The sequence below is a fragment of the Vicugna pacos genome, chromosome 11, assembly GCF_048564905.1.
Source record: "Vicugna pacos chromosome 11, VicPac4, whole genome shotgun sequence".
In the NCBI taxonomy this organism is placed as follows: Eukaryota; Metazoa; Chordata; class Mammalia; order Artiodactyla; family Camelidae; genus Vicugna; species Vicugna pacos.
In genome coordinates, this window is record NC_132997.1 from 5,789,887 (window position 1) to 5,806,077 (window position 16,191).

The following is a 16,191-nucleotide window of genomic DNA, read 5'->3' on the forward strand; positions in this document are numbered from 1 at the left end:
GCTGTTTCTATAGCCAGTGGGCTCGAGTTGATTTGGGCATCCCTGTGCCTGAATTCCTGCAGTACACTCGGTGGTAAGGATGGGGGTGCCTGGCAGGGAGGGAAGCGGGTCGGGAGACTGTACAGCTGGGCTGATGTTAACCTGGGGTGAGCGGGAGCCTGCTGATGCATGGCATCTCGGGGCAGGGAACTCTCCACACTCAAGAGGGGTTCCCACTCCCGCAGGGGCCCTTTGATCAGTGTGCTGGGCTGTCAGGGGACCACAGGGGTCCCAGTGAGGATTAGGGTGCCTTCAGGCAATGGGAAGTGTGGGGTCCAGCGGCAATTGAGTTAACTGTGCACCCAAACCCAGCCCCACCTCTTTCAGCCTGTTTCCTAATCTGCAAAACTGGAATGTTTTTAAACATCTCACGGGGTCGTTGATGGGCTGGGACAGACTAGACAGTCAGGAGCTGGAATTCCTCTGTCCCCTGATTGTTTGCCTTCTTTCGGACTCTTTGCTCTCACAAGCTCAGTCTCTCTGTCTCTCGCTCTTTCACTTCTAACTTTCTCTCATGCTCTGGTTTCATTTGATTTCCAACCACCGCCCCTCCCCTCTGCCAATCCCCAGATGAGTGAACTTGATTTCTATGTGTCAGTTCCAAATTCCCAGGAAAGATGCTCTGTCACTCTCTGGATCTGTTGTCCAACCCATGAGTTGTGGCCAGAGGAGCGAGTCCCTCTGGGACCAGCAGATAGTCTCTGCCCAGCCCCCAGCCACCACTGTGGGAGCACATAGCTCTCCGTGGAGGAAGTACTGGCTGTGACCTTGTGTCACTAAGTGTGAATTTATGTCTTCTCTTGAACCACCTTCATCCTCCTAAACAAAGATGAAAATTAAACACTCCCGGGATTTGTGTCATGGAACACTCAGGGTGGGGGCTAATGGGGCTGGAATTTCTGCTGTATTTAAGGGGCTACAGTGAATCCCCAATGAGAGCCTGCAAAGGGAACAGCACCGGCCCCACCCGGCACTTAGGACGCTGAGTCTGCGTGACGTTGAGCCAGGCTTCTGACCACAGCTCAGGGGTCTGGTCTGACCAGTTAGCCTTTGAAACCAACCAGCTTTGGATTCCTCAATCCCACCCTAAGGTTTTACCTGAACCATCAGCTTCTGTATCTCTGAAGACAGATGATGAGGGCCCTTCACGTAAGCCGTTCGCACAGCCCTGTTCAGGCCTTTGTGCTGCACGGTCTGCCCGGCGAGCTGACCGAGGTTGGTATTTTACTGATATTAGAAGTAGTCTGGTTTACCGATGTACTGTTTCACTGAACAAGCAACAGAAGCCACTTCTCGCTGATAAAAGCAGAAAAGGGACATAATGAAAAGATACTGGGAGGGTGTGTGGAGTGGCCAGGACTGGAGCCAACCCAGGAGTTGTAGGAGGTGTTAGGGAGCCCCAGACACCAGGCTGGGAGGGGTGCTACCGGGCCCCCTGCCACCCCAGAAGGGACCCCCCTCCACCCGACCCTCCACCTCACTCACTGCAGGTTCATGTCCCGGCAGGGCCAGGTCACACTGAAGCCACCAGCACACACCTCAGTGGGGCAGCTGGCCCCGTCTGAGCTGCGGGCGTGCCTGGTGTGGGGAGAGGCCCAGTTAGAGGAAGACGGTTCCTCTACTGTTCCGAGTTAAGGTGCAAGTCAGTGCCCATCACTCAGGAGAGCCAGGCTGGACGGACCTCATTGTGGTGACTAGGCTGTCTGAGTTCACTTATTACTTTCTATGTTTGAAGGCCCTGGAGGGAGAAAAAGTGAAGGTTCTAGTACTTATTTTGTGTTTCCCACGTACCAGGTGTGGTAAGCAAGCCACTTCAGACAAGGCCCAGAGCAACCACGTAAATAGGCCACGGAGCAAGTCGTGCAGTCAGGCCTCTGTGGTCCCGAAACCCGTTTCCCCATCGGCTCCATAGTTACCAGTGGAAACTAGGTGGATTTATGGGACTGTGTGCTCCTGTGGGGGCTGGGATATGTGTGTTTAAGTCCACATCTTCAGAAACTCGGCTAGAACCATAGCCACTGATTGCACAGTGGCAGAGGAAGGGAGGATTCCAGCCTCTGGTCCAGCTCCTGTGCAGCTCAGAAGTTCTTCCTCCTGTCCTGAAAATAACACCAGATCTGAGGGAGCTGCAAACCCACTGCTCTTCTTAGATCCCAGAAAACTGAGGGGGAAAGCTGCTCCCAACCCAGAGAGGTTGCAAAGGGAACAGCGGGCAGGCTTGGAGAGTCACAGCTCCCAAGGCAGAACCTGCTTTTGTAAGAATCCCGGGGGCAGGTAGATTTAACAGGTCCCTGAGGCCAGCAGGAGGCTCAGTGTGGGGAAATCAGAGTGTGACAACTCCAGGGGGCCAGTCAGAGGGGCCCCATGCTCTTTTTCATGTATTTTACATCCAGGACCGTGTCCTGTTCTCAGAATGAAGGTCAGAGGATAACTCCTCATGCTTCCTGCCTGGAAAGGAGAAAATAACTGTATTGAAATACACCCAGAACATTCCGTTTCATTGGGGGAAGTTGTTTTTTGTTTGTTTGTTTTTTTAATGAGAAATAATTTTACCAGAGCCTAACCAACCTGGGAGAAGGGAAATCCCTTCTGTGTCACCCAAATTGGGGTGGGGGGAAAGAGACACACTTGTGGAGGTCACAGCTCAGGGCACAGGCTCAATGAGAACTAATCACAGGACTGCAGATGCCCTGCTCTGTCCCGCTCCCCCAACACCTTACCTCCATGTCAGTAGGGCCCGTGTGTAATAACAGGAGTAAAACTAAAAGAAGTAAATGTCTCAGGAGTGTCTAGGGAAAACCCAAAGACAGCGGGGAGATCAAAACAAGGACACACAGGCTGTTTTAGCCTCTCACACCAATAGCTGTAGCAAACTACACACAGCCCAGCCCCAGTAGATAAACAGACAACCTCACAGAAGAAATTATTTATTTTGGTTCTCTTACCCAGTGCATTCCATGGTGCATCCTCGCCTAGAATTGAGTGGAAGCAAGTCCATCTCAGAAGGGACATAACTGAAGAGGGATGGCTTCCCAGACTCTGAGGGGCAGAGAGAGCACCAGCCTGGGTTAGAGAAATGTGAGGGGTGGGGTAGGGTGTGGGCTGCCTTCTTCCCCAAATAAGGAACCTTCCTGAGGCCAGCACAGTAGGAGGGAGGGCCATGGGGTGGAAGCAGCCAGACTTCATCCTGAGAACTGATGGGATGCCTCAAAGGGACAATTCAGGTGCCCAAACTGGGCCCTGAGTGTGGGAGCCTGTCGGTCTGACTCAGAGCCCAGGACTGAGGTGGGCGCACAGCAGGCCGGTCTTACTTGGCCGGATCCATTTCACTTCTCCGAAGCCCTGTGTAAAACATGAAGCGTGGACGGCCTGGTGAGCACAGCTCTGCCCTCAAGACCGGTTTCAACTCCTCTCTTCCCAGAGAACAGCATCTCTGAACCCATCCTGGGTGACCTCACAGAGATCACCCTAGTGGCCCAGGCTAGTGACCGGGAACATGTACCTTCCTGCAGGCAACCCCTGACGTCCACTGATGCATCATGTACTGGCAAAGAGTGAGTCCCTGTGCATTGGTCTAACAGCAGAGACTCTGCCAAAGGCCCAAGAGGTGGTGTGTGGGACATGCAGGGGTGCAGGAGTGTAAGCAGTGCAAAAGTGTAACTGGTGACAGGGGTGCAGGGGCTGTGGAGGGCGCAGGCATTTCAGGGGATGTGGGGGTGGAGGGATGCAGAATTGCAGAGTGTAGCAGGGGTTCGGAGGTGCAGGGAGTGTAGGGATGCAGGGAGGTGCTCAGGGACGTGGCCAGGATTAGAAGGCAAGTGCACATCCTTGCTGTCAGCCTGACCCCGGGAGGCTATTGCAATGCTTTGGGGCGGCGGCGGCGGCGGCGGCGGCGGCGGCGGCGGCGGCGGTGGCGGTTGGGAGGCTGCCCGGGCAAGCCGGTCGATTTCTTCTCTTCCCTGCAGCCTGGCCTGGGGTGGGGCTTGGCCGGCGGAGATTCGCCAGATGTTGGACTCCAGGTAAGCTTGCTCCTGGGAGGTGGGGCGGTTAGGTCAGCGGGCGGCGGCAGCGGTAGAGGGGCGGAGCGGGGCTACCCCTGGCGAACGGGTGGAATAGCTGCCATTTCCCGGCTGCTGGGCCTGGGAGCGGCCTCTGCTTCCCCAGGTCGCCGGACACTCCTGTCCCACTCAGCTTGCTGAGTGCGGAGTGGGGGCGGGGCCGTTAAGGTGTGGGGCCCACGGGGGGAGGGGGGCTGCCGCGGGGGAGCCGGTCAATTCGCTCCGCTCTCCCCAGCGGCGGAGCGAGGGGCGGCTTCTGCTGCCCTAGAGGCGGGACGCGGTTCTCCAGAAGAGCTTGCTCCTTGGAGGCGGCGGCGGAGGCGGCAGGGGCAGGGGATGTGTTCCAGGGAGCTGCTCCATTTCTTCTCTCCCCCGCGGCCTGGCTTGGGGGCGACCTCTGCCGCCGGAGATTTGCCTGAGGTCCGACTCCACGTGAGCTTGCTCCTGGGAGATGGGTGCGGTGCGGTCAGGGGGCTGGTAAGGTGGTGGCTGCGGGCATAGGGAGGCTGCCCCGGAGGAGCTTGTGGATTAGCTCCATGTCTGCACCGCGTGGCCTGAAGGCGGCCTCTGCTGCTCCAGGTCCCGGGACACCCCTGTCCCACTTTGCCTGCTGGGGGCGGGAGGCAGGGTAGTCAGGGTGCAGGGGTGGCGGTGGTCGGCGGCCTGCAGCGGGGGAGCGGCCCATTTTCTCCCATCTTCCCCGCGTCTTGTCCTGGGGCGGTCGCTGTTGCCCTGTGTTACGAGACGCGTGTATCCTAGTCGGCCTGACCCCGGGAGTTGGACTTGGTACTTTGGGGGTGGTGGCAGCAGCGGCAGGTTTTCCCATGGAGCTTGTCCATTTGCTCCCACTTCCCCCCATGGTTTGCCCTGGGGGCGGTCTCTGTTGTCCCAAGTTCGCCGGACGTCCATCTCCAGGTCAGCCTGCTCCCTAGAGGAGGCCACTGTGAGGTCATGGGCAAGAGTGGTGGCTGCTGCGGGGGTAGGGGCTGCCTTGGGGAGCTGGTGGATTGGCTCCTGTCTCCCCGATGGCCTGGTGTGGGATTGGCCTCTCCTGCCCCAGATCACCAGACGCACCTGTCCCACTCAGCCTGCTGGGGGAGGGGCGCCCTGGGCGGTGACTTTAAGGTGCGGGGGTGGCGATGGCGGAAGTAGAAGACCTGCAGCGCGGAGCCTGACAATTTGCTCTCCTCTTCCCGACGACCAATCCTGGGGGCGTCCTCTGCTGCCCAAGAAGCCGGATGCCCGTCTCCAGGTCAGCTTGCTCCTGGGAGACGGGCCCGATGCGGTCGAGGGGCAGAAGCAGTTGCGAAGGCCGGCTGCCCCGCCTAATGGGGCCACTTCTTCTCCTCTCCCCTGACCTGGCCTGGGGACGTCCTCTCCGGCGCAAGATTCGCCTGACACCCCACACCCGGTCTGATTGCTCCTGGGAGGTGGGCGCAGTGAGATCAGGAGGTGGAGAGGACAGGGGGCCGCCACTGGAGAGCTGGAGGATAAGCACCAATCTCTCTGGAGGCCTGACGTGGGGGCGGCCTCTGCTGCCCCTCGTTCCCAGGTCACACTTCTTCGGGTCATATTTCCCCGGGGTTGCAGTAGGGTGCGGGGGCCGCGGGGTGTTGGCGGGGGTATGAAGCCTGCCGCTTGGGAGCAGGGGGTTTAGCTCCCATCTTTTCCGCAGCTTGGCCTGAGGGCAGCCTCTCTTGCTCCAGGTCGCAAAGCAGTTTCCCTGACAGCTTAGCCACCAGAGGTGGGCAGGATGGGCTGAGAGCGCTGAGGCAGCCGCCAAGGCAGCGACGGAGGGGGCTGTCCCTGGCCAGCTGATCAATTTGTTCCCATCTCAACATTTGCTGCCCCAGTTTCGCAGAACGCCCTTGTCCAGTTTATTCTTCTCCAGGGAGGTGGGCGCAGTGCATGCAGCCCGAGGTCTGGGCTCTCCCTTGGGAGGGGCAGAAATCTCTTGTTCTCCTTTGTCTTTATTCTTCAGCGAAGTGGTTACTGGACGCAATTCTTAATTCTGAGAAAGTGTATCCTGTGTTACGGAAGAGCTGCTGGACAGTGAGTTTTCTGGGTGGATTTTCATATCAGCTGATGTCCCAGGCAGGCAGGAAAGCTATTACTCAGAGCTTCTTAGTCTGGGGTTGGTGATGGCCCCGCCATCCTCACCATGCTTTTTAAAAATATGTTACTCCCCTCTTTTTCCTAGGTGACATTTTAGGTTATTGGGTCTCAGATTGCTGGCACACTCATCCCTGTTCTCAAACATTTTTAAACTTGGGTGAAGTGATAAGTAGGGGAAGATGATTTACTGAAAGGTAAGACTACTTAAATTCGCATTAAAGCTACATTCTGTCAATCTTTCTCAAATGATTTTTCTCTGATTCTAAGTCCACGACCTAGTGAATGTTGTACTCCTGTGTAAATCATTGATCTTCACATCACATTTCTTGAGTGGTCAACGAGATTTGTTAATTAGATTATTCCTGAAAGGAAAAGTTCAGGCTTTTCAGAATTCCTTGTCTGATGTCACCCAGGCAGTCACAGTAGAAGACAGAGCTGATATAAAAATCCCTCAGCTGCCTGAACTGCAAAGCTTCTGGGATTACTGATCCCTGAAATGCAGGTGACTCTTGATGATAATCTGGGGGATGGTTTATATGATCAGATTCTTCCAGTCCTATAAATGGGTTCCGTGGCCCCAGCCCTGGGAGAACTGGTCATAGGGGCCATATCGTGAGGGGTGGGATGGGAAGACAATGTGTAAGAGCTGGAATCACTGAGATTCCACACTCGCTAAACACAGACTCCAGAGCCTAATTGTTGTCAGGTTCTGTTCTGGATTTGAGAGTGTGTTCATACATGATTCTTGCCCTTCTGGAGTCACTGCCTGGATGGAAGTAACCTTTACATAGATCTGTGGAGGATGACATTTAAGTAGATAGGCTGTTATGGTTCTCAGTGTGCCCAGGCTTGCTCTTCCAGGCACTCGTGGGACTAACGAGAGTCATGTTATTCACTCATTCACTGATTTATTACCCTTGAATTGATCACTCGTCCCACAGTAAGTGAAAGTAGGTATCAGGAAGCTGAGTTTTGTCCCCTGTCCTATCACTGATTGTATCTGTCAGTCGGGCGCCCTGCGTATGCATTGTGAAATGGTGGTATTTCGTGCCCAATGGGGCAGCACTGTCAGTTCTGAGAATCAGGGGAGACACGTGGGTAGGACAGCACCCTGACACACATGGCACCCCCCACCCCTTGAGACAGAATTGTCGATGCTCAGGTGACCCGATGTAGACCGCGGTGCTAAACCTGAGCATGTTTAGTGATCCTGGTGGCTATGAAAATACAGACTACCAGTCGCTACCTCTGGAGACTCTGAGGGTGTGCACCCCAGAATTCTGCATTTTAAGAAGCACTTTAACGAATCCTGATGAAGAGATCTGAGTGTCCCACGGAGAAACACTGGTGTGCGAGACACCAATATTGAGGATTCTCAGGGAACGATGTCTTTTCAGGTTGGTCCAAGGGCCCTCACTTTAGACTTTTGCCTTGGGTTTAATTGTATGTGTTCAGAAGTGATGTCTTTCACTTCCAGTGCATGTCAGTATGCTCTGTGCAGGGATTTGCTCTCAGTAGATGGCAAAAACTGATTCTTCAGGTCACCGAGCTAAAGTGTGAACGATATTTTATTTTGGTTTTCTTTATAGCAATGCAGAGTCTCCCGAGAAGAGATTCAGACTGAACAGCTTTGTGTCAGACTTTGGAAGATGGCTGCTGCCCAAGGTGTTCTCTGGCAGTGCAATCACGAATCTAGGTCCCTCTTTCACTGCTACATCAATGGAGTGGACCACTTGGACAAGGCCAAAGCTGGTATAGCACACACCATAGCCCTTTACAGTGATATTCCGCTCCAGGAAGCCATCAGAAGCAGCAGGTGGCCAGAGGAGGAGCCGAACAGACTCATGAAATGTGACATCCCCAACTTTATCAACACGGACCAGAACTCTTCCTTTGTGGAAAATGATTTCCTGATTTTGTAACTACCGATTGTTCTAGAAAATAAGCCAGTTGCCCAGAACTCACACAAAGACTTGAATTGAGAAACGTGCTTTGTCAGGTATCTTTCTGAAGATGCGAAGTCTGTCTTTGTATGGCAGGAAGCCCCCTTTCACAAAACTGAATGTGTTTGTGTCTGAGAGAGGGAAATGGAGACAGAAAGACGAAGAAGCAGAAGAGAGCCCCCTCAGAAGAGAGCTAGTTAAGGTGAGTTTTTGTGCCTTTAAAAAACATTTGGGGTTTTAGGGGGAACAAAGTATTTACACTGTCTTATTCTCCTCGTTGGAAACCTTGGCCCCGTCGTCAGAGTCAGCGGCCTTGAACGGGGGTTTCACGCTGCGTTTCATCTGGCGCTGCCACTTCCACGCTCTGCCTTTAGCACGTTGCTTTGCCTGTCAGGGTTGCCACCCTTTTAACTGTAAGGTGAGGAGTCTGGAGTGGATGATCCACCCCAACTCTGCTGTTTTGCAAATTTCTGATTTCGTATTCAGATGAGGCTGGGATACACCTAGAGCAGTATAAACCAGGCCCTACCTCCTGCCTATTGCTGGGGCATCCCTCAGGCCTGTGCCTTCTACTCAACCCTTTACTGATCCCAGCTTTTGTCAGGAGCCCAAGTGCCTACCGGGATGGCAGGGGACTTGTCTTTTGTGGTCACGGTGGCCAAGAATTCTATTGGTTGTTCTGAAACAACTCTTCCGAGATCCTCCACCCACCCCTGCTCAAACCTAATGACAGCCCTACGGTTCCTTTCCTAGGAGGAGGATCAATCCATGGTGCATTTTATGACAATCCTGTCCCCAGGAATGCACGGAAGTTTATCAGCTGAGTGAGGGGAGGTGCCTCTGTGTCCCTGTATCTCTGTCTGCTCACAGTTCGCGGCCACTGGCTACTGAACAAGAAAAGTGCTATTCACCATGTTGTGTGTTTTCCAAATGTGTAGGTGATGGTCTTGTGGCTCGTGCATGGGCTTTGATTTGGGATGGTGAAGGGCTTATAAATACCTCATCAACATGTATTCGAGATGGCCTGTTGCCACACAGATTTGATTCATGAAGGCGTCAAGCCTGCACACTGGTTTGGAAACAACTTGGTTTTGATCATTCACACTGCATGCATGACTCGCTGCTAATCTCTGGGTGTTTTTTTCATTTCAGATTTATTCACTCCGTGTCTTGCTTAAGCTGAAAAATACATTTGTTTCACCAGAATATCCTCTGATTCTTTGTTTACACACATCCAGTTTTTTTAATTCCTTTAAAAATGATTCTGTGTTTATAATGCCTCCTAATTTCTATCATCTCTGTGTTGCCAGTGGCCTGAGACATGCACCAGATTTGATGCCGGAAATGTTCCACCAAAAGAAATCCCTTTGTCGTAATATCTTTTGAGGAAAATATTATTCTTTAAGGCTCTAACAGTAAATCGTAGAACAAAGCATGGAACATTTCTTGTAGTTAATACATGTTCATGCAAAAAGAAATGATATTTTCATTAAACAATGTTGATTTTAATAACTTTTACAAATGTGAACATTATTATTCATAATTTAAGTAACCAGATAAAACCAGTTATTTATTATGAAGATTGAAAACTATTTACACAGTCTCTTAATTAGAAGTAGCTTTATTAGAAGACTGAAGGGTATTTAAAAGATGGAAAAATACCCATGATGACACCATCATTTTTATTAACTAAATATCAAGAACTGTGCAGGGTTAAGATTTAACCCTCTGCAAACTGCCAAGTTAGCGTGAGGTAGTTTGTGGATGCTGCCAGAGGACAGGACACTCCCCCAGGATCAGAGACAAAGGACTTCCAGCCAGCACAGCAGGCAGCCTGTGGTTCAAGTTCATATTGGTTCCTGAGTTCCTTTCCTATTGCTGTTGTAACAAAGGACCATAGACTCAGTGGCTTAAAGCAATACACATTCATCTTCCCACTGTTCTAGGGTGCAGAAGTGCAAGGTCAATGTCAGTTGCTTAAACCAACGAGTGGCCAAGGCTAAGTTCCACACCGAGGCTCTTGGGAGGGATTCGTCTTCCTACCTTTCCCAGCTTGCAGAGGTGCTCACACTCCTTGGCCCAGGGCCCTGTGTCACTGTGACCTCTGCTGCCACTTTACATCCCTGTCTCTGACTATATAGATATAGAGGAAGAGTCTTCTACATCTGGTATGGACCCTTTTTCCTAAATGGACATTGTATCCCTATTTATGTGCAGATGAAAACCCCTTCCCTCCAGGGTGCGGTGGCATCAGCTCACAAGATGACCACTCTGGGCTTTAAGTGTCCTCTTTGTTTTGTCATCAGGGAACTTCTCTCTCCATAGTTAGCTCTGTATTACATTGTTGTTATATTTTACCCGGAATTACTGAAAGTTTTACTTAAAAGAGATCCTGATTAGCTCTGTTTACCTGTTTCCAGAGCTGAAAGCTTCAGTTCTAGAGTATCTGTTTGATTTTTCTTAAAAATACATTCCAGTATATTTCTCTGGTGAAAGTCTCTACCCTGTTATCTATTCTCCCATCATTTCCTTATTTTCTTGAATATATTAAAAGTATTTTATAGCCTTTATTGGTAGCTCTGATGCCTACATCACCTGGGGGTTTGCATCCTTTGTCTAATGCTCCTTATTCTCATGTTATCTGTCATATAGTCTGGACGTGTTGCATGTCTAGAAATTCTTTATTACATGGCAGACATTGCAAATGAAAAATCCATGTTATCTTCCGTGAGAGCTTTTCTACCTTCCCGTTAGGCAGACAGTGTGAGGGACTGATCATGTCACTCCAATCAGGCGCTGAGGTGGATCAGGACTAAAGTGCCTTTTTTCTTAAAACAGCTTTGAGGTATACTTGGCAAAATAGTTTTCACACGTTTAAAGTGTACAGCTTAATACGTTTTGACATAAGAATATCCCCAAGAAACCATGACCACACTCAAGACAGTGAACATACCCATCACCCACAAAGCTTCTCTCCTGCTTTTTGTTGTCCCTCCCTCCCTCCCCGTCTCTTCCCCTGGGAACCATTGATCTGCTTTCTATCACAACATATTGGTTTGCATTTTCAAGATCCTTATATGAATGGATTCATGCATTATCTACTCTATGTTGTCTGACTTCTTTCATTCAGTGTAATTATTTTGAGAATCATCTGTGTTGCTGTATTAATAGCTTATTTGTCTTATAGTAGAGTATTGTTTAGTGCTGAGTTATTACTGAAGTGTTTAATGTGAGCAGTGTTTGTATAGACCATCATTTCTTTCTGCATTTACTTCTTGATGGATGCATGGGTTATTTACAACTTGAGCTGTTATAAATAAAATAGCAGTGAATATTTGGTTACAAGTCTTTGTATGGACATATGAGTTTCCTTTCTAAAGCACCAGATGAGGAATGTCTGGGTTATATGATACATAGGTGTTTACCTTTTTAAAAGAATCTGTTAAAGACTTTTCTAAAATGGTTGTACTATTGTAAATTCCTCGTGGTGTGTATCAGTTCTGGTTGCTCTACTTCCTTGCCAGCACCTTGTAAGGTCAGTCTTTCTAATCGTATTCTTTCTAGTATGTATGTGAACTAGTATCTTACTGTGGCTTTTAAAAGTATTTCTCTAATGACTAATGACATCTTTAATCAGCATCTTTTCATATGCTTATTATCCATCTGGATATCTTTACTGAAGTGTGTTTTCTGGCCTCATTCATTCATTCAGGTGTTTGAATTATTATTGAATTTTGAGACCTCTTTATTCTGGATCAGATACAAAGAGAGACCTTTATCAGATTTATGATCTGCAAATAGCTTCTGTCTATGGCTTGTCTTTTCATTTGCTTAGCAGTGTTTAGAAGAGCTTTGAAGAGTCTTCATGTTGACAAAGTTCACTCTATCAGTTTCTTTTTAAAATAGATGATACTTTTGGTGTCATAGCAAAGAAATATTTGCCAAACCCAAGGCCGTAAAGCTTAAGCCTATGCTTGTTCTCCTAGCTGTTTTATAGTTTTAGATTTCCTATTAAGATCTATGATCCATTTTGAGGTAAACTTTGTATATTTTGTGAGGTGTGGATCAAAGTTCATTTTTTTTTGTGTATCACTATCTAATTGTTCCAGCACTACATGTTGAAAAGACCCTTTCTCCACAGCATCCTTTTTGAGAATCAATTGTCTGTATAAGTGTTGGTTTAGTTCTGAACATTCTATTGTGTTCCATTATTCTATTTTCCTGTTTTACACCAACACCATAATTTCTGATTACTGTAGCTTTATAAAATAAAGTCTGAAAATCAGATAGTGCAAGTCTTCCAACTTTGTTTTTCTTGTTCAAAGTTGTTTTGGATATTTGGATCCTTTGAATTTTTATATGAATTTTAGAATAAGTTTTTAAATTCCTTACATCCTGTTCTGCCAAAATTCCACCCATGTCTTTGGCCGTCTCCAAAGCCACATTTTCTGAAGAAGTCTCTCTACATCCCAGGTGAAAGGAATTTCACTTTTGTCTGTGCTCAAATCACATTTGATAATATTTGATTACATTTAATCATATTTGGCTATATGTACTTGTCTGATCTTTCCAGCCATATAGTAAATCTCAAAAGATTAGGAATCTTGACTTGGTTCCCTCTGTGTGCTGAGAAACTAGTTCTATGCTTTGCAGGAGTGAGCCCTGCAGTAAGAGGTATCTGCAGCACACATCTAGCTCATTGCTTGAATATTGTCAAGGAATTCTGCAGATTTAGAATTGTTTATTGATTGTTGTCTCCAAGACGGCTCAGTCTTTTTTATTTCTATTGCTACTGCTGCAGTTTCAAAGAACAATGGGCTAATTATTTTCCAAATATCAAATCATACTCTAATTGTGTTGTCACGCAAGTTATGTGCTGCTGTGTCTTAACAACCTGCTTAGTGTTCACAGGCTCCTTCACTCATGGAACATTTGGGAGAATGTCATATCCTTAGAGATAGCAATGCTGACTTTGGCGACCTGAGCAGCAGTATCTGAACTCACTCCTGCTGTTTTTCCAGTGTCCCCTCTAGCCCTCCTCCAGCCCTCCATGGGGGGCCCTGCAGTTCTGCCCTAGGAAAGCCTGTTGCTTCTCAGGAAGACTTCCCTACGAAACATAATCATGTCCTTCTTGTGGGGACATTCAGTCCAGAGACCTGAAAGCAGGGGAAAATGTTTAGCCTGCTTTTGGTAGAACCTAAATTCTTCCATATTTGTTAGAAGCAATTTCAATGAGGAAACTGTTTTGGCATCTAACAAATCAGCATAAATGTCTGATGAGGAAGATCAGCTTCCCCATCCCACTCAGTCATCATGTTGATGTGACACTCACATTGGCAAACATTTTCTCCTATGAGCAACGTAAAGTTCAAGACGTTATGAATGGCTTTTTGTTTTTATTTCTTAGACTTTCCACATTCATTGTGTCTCGTGAGATTATATGAATCCTGCTTATTGTCAGCCCAGCACTAAACTTTTTAAAAGGATCACGTGTTTAAAAGGCTAGTGGGCAATTTTTTAGAAGACAGAAATCCTTAGATTTTGGTCCTAGAGTTGAATCTTGGTTAGTGGTGAATGAAAATTCCCGTTAAAATTTTAAATTCAGTGATATAAAGTCTTAAAAATAGTTAAATATTAGTCAATTTCCTTAAACACTATAAGAGTTATTTACCTTTAAGCCTGTTTCTGGGGCAATTTTGCAATGATTCCCTCCCTTTATCGATTCCCTCTTTATCAGAATCCTTGAGAGGCCCCTGTCATCATTGTCACTATCGTCATCATCATCATGGAACTGATTCTTCTGGATGATTCTAGGAAAATAAAGAGATGGACGGGATTATGAGTAGGACAGTGTGTGCATATAGAATAAGAACAGCTGTCAGACATTAGATGCAAGATACCCATTTCATTTAGAGAAGAATGTGGTCATGAAATCCTGATGTGGTGAATGAAGGAAGCGGTGGGAACAGGATAGTCAATGGAAAGGAGGAGGAAGTGAGTGAAGTTGAGAGCATAGGTCCTTGGTTAGTTGATCAGCACATTGGTGAGAATGAGAGGAGTGTGATGGCAGAATCATGTCCCTCCCCGGCCACAGGGTAGCCACCTGTGACATGTTACTGTACATGGCAAAAGGGTTGACAGATATTTTAGGATAAAAATCTTAGAGGATTTCTGTCTCCTAAATTGTCTATTAGTTAGCCTTTTAAACCCATGATACATTATTAAAGATTAGTGCAGGGGCACAAATAAAAAGGATTCATATAATCTCACCAGACATACTGAATGTAGAAAGGATAAGGAAGAAAATCAAAAAGGCACTTATAAGTGCCTTGAACCATAAATTGCTCATGAGAGAAAATGTTACACAAGGTGAATGTCACAGCCACATACATACTGACTGAGTGGGATGGGACAAGGGGATCCTGAGATGAGACAATAGGGTGAGTAGCCCGGATTGTCCAGGTGGGCCCAATGTAATCACAGGTGTCCTTAAAATGGAGGATATTTCCCAGCTGAGTTTAAAATCAGAGGGAGGTGTAGCGATGGAGCAATGTTCAGAAAGGCTGCTGACCATGAAAATGGAGGAAGTTGAGGGGCACAAGCTATGGAAGGTGGGTGACCTCTGTAAACTGGGGGGAAAAAAAAGGAAACATTCTCTTCTAGACCCTCTAGAAGGAAGGAACCCTGCTGGTACCTTGAATTTAGCCCAATGAGAACTGTGTTGGATCTCTGACCTACACAGCCATAAGCTGAAAATTCTGTGCTAGTTTAAGCTATTAAGCTTATGGGAATTTGTTACAGTGGTAATAGGAAAATAACATAGTGAGCGGTAGTGTAAGGGATTAAAGGTGTAGGATCGGGTGTGGAGAGAATTCTGACATTTACACCTAAAAAACAACCAGGTGAAGTGGGAAGGTGATTTAAGGAAGACCTACCTGGCAGGGCTGTCAAGCAGACTGGAGCGAGCGAAGCCTTGGAGTTAGAGGAATCAATTAAACCTCTACAAGGAAAATAAGAAATAAAATGTAACAGGGCTTCAGTGTTAGTAGATGTAGGAATGGAAATGGATAGAGAGATATAAACATTATTTTGAAATTAGCTACAGGTTTGATGACTGCATGTTTGGGAGAGTTAGCCGATGTGTGGATTGAATGCATCCCCTCAAAATCCATCTGTCGATACCTCATCTCCCAGGGTGATGGTACAGGGAGGCGGGGCCTTTGGGAGGTGATTAGTAGGATAAAATGAGGTCATGAGAGTAGAGCCCTCATGAATGGTATTAGTGTTCTTATACAGGGCCCCAAAGTGCTTGCTTCTCTCTCCTCTCTGGGCCATGAAGACAGTGGGAAGACAGCCATCTTCGAGCTGGCAATCCTCTCCCAGATACATTGACCTTGAAAGCCTCAGCCTCCAAACCGTAAGGAATATGCTGGTTGTTTAAGCCACCCGACCCACGGTAATTTGTTACAGAATCCCAGACTGACGAAGACAGTGGAGAATGCCACTGCGTTTGGCACTGATTGCCTGGAGAATGCTGAAACCCAGGGAAGTGGGCAGCACAGACGTTTACTCATTTAATCCTGCCAACACTGTAGGGGATAGAGTCAACATATTCCTCGCTATTTAAAAGGTAAGGAAAAAGAGGCACAAATAATAACAACGACAACGACAACAACAACAACAATAACAATAATTTGTCCAAGATTCACACAGAACTCCCTGGAGGGAGAGTGAGAATTAATACTTATGCAGGCTGGCCCCAGAGCCCCTGCTCATAACTAATAAGTCAGATCACCTTGCTTATTGGGATCAGTTTTTTCAACTGTGATATGAGTGTACTGTGTCCAGTAACTTATAATTTCAAAATACCTCACTGTAAGGGAATCATTAGTTGCAGGCATTACAAACCACAGAAAGCTAGACATACAAAAATAACTTGTTAGGGCAAGATAACCAATAATGTTTTTAAATATTATACCTGCTGCCCCTTTGCAATAAAGTGTTTATTTATAATTCTGTCTGGCTACAGAATAACA

General features: G+C 47.8%; 1 long non-coding RNA gene across 1 annotated transcript; it reads left to right on the plus strand.

The window, feature by feature from the left end:
* Nucleotides 1-4,446: 4,446 nt before the first annotated feature.
* On the plus strand, nucleotides 4,447-7,954 carry LOC140699614 (uncharacterized). Its single transcript, XR_012077825.1, has 3 exons — nucleotides 4,447-4,517; nucleotides 6,298-6,406; nucleotides 7,802-7,954. It is a non-coding gene; the product is annotated as an uncharacterized lncRNA (long non-coding RNA).
* The last annotated feature ends 8,237 nt before the right edge of the window (nucleotides 7,955-16,191 follow it).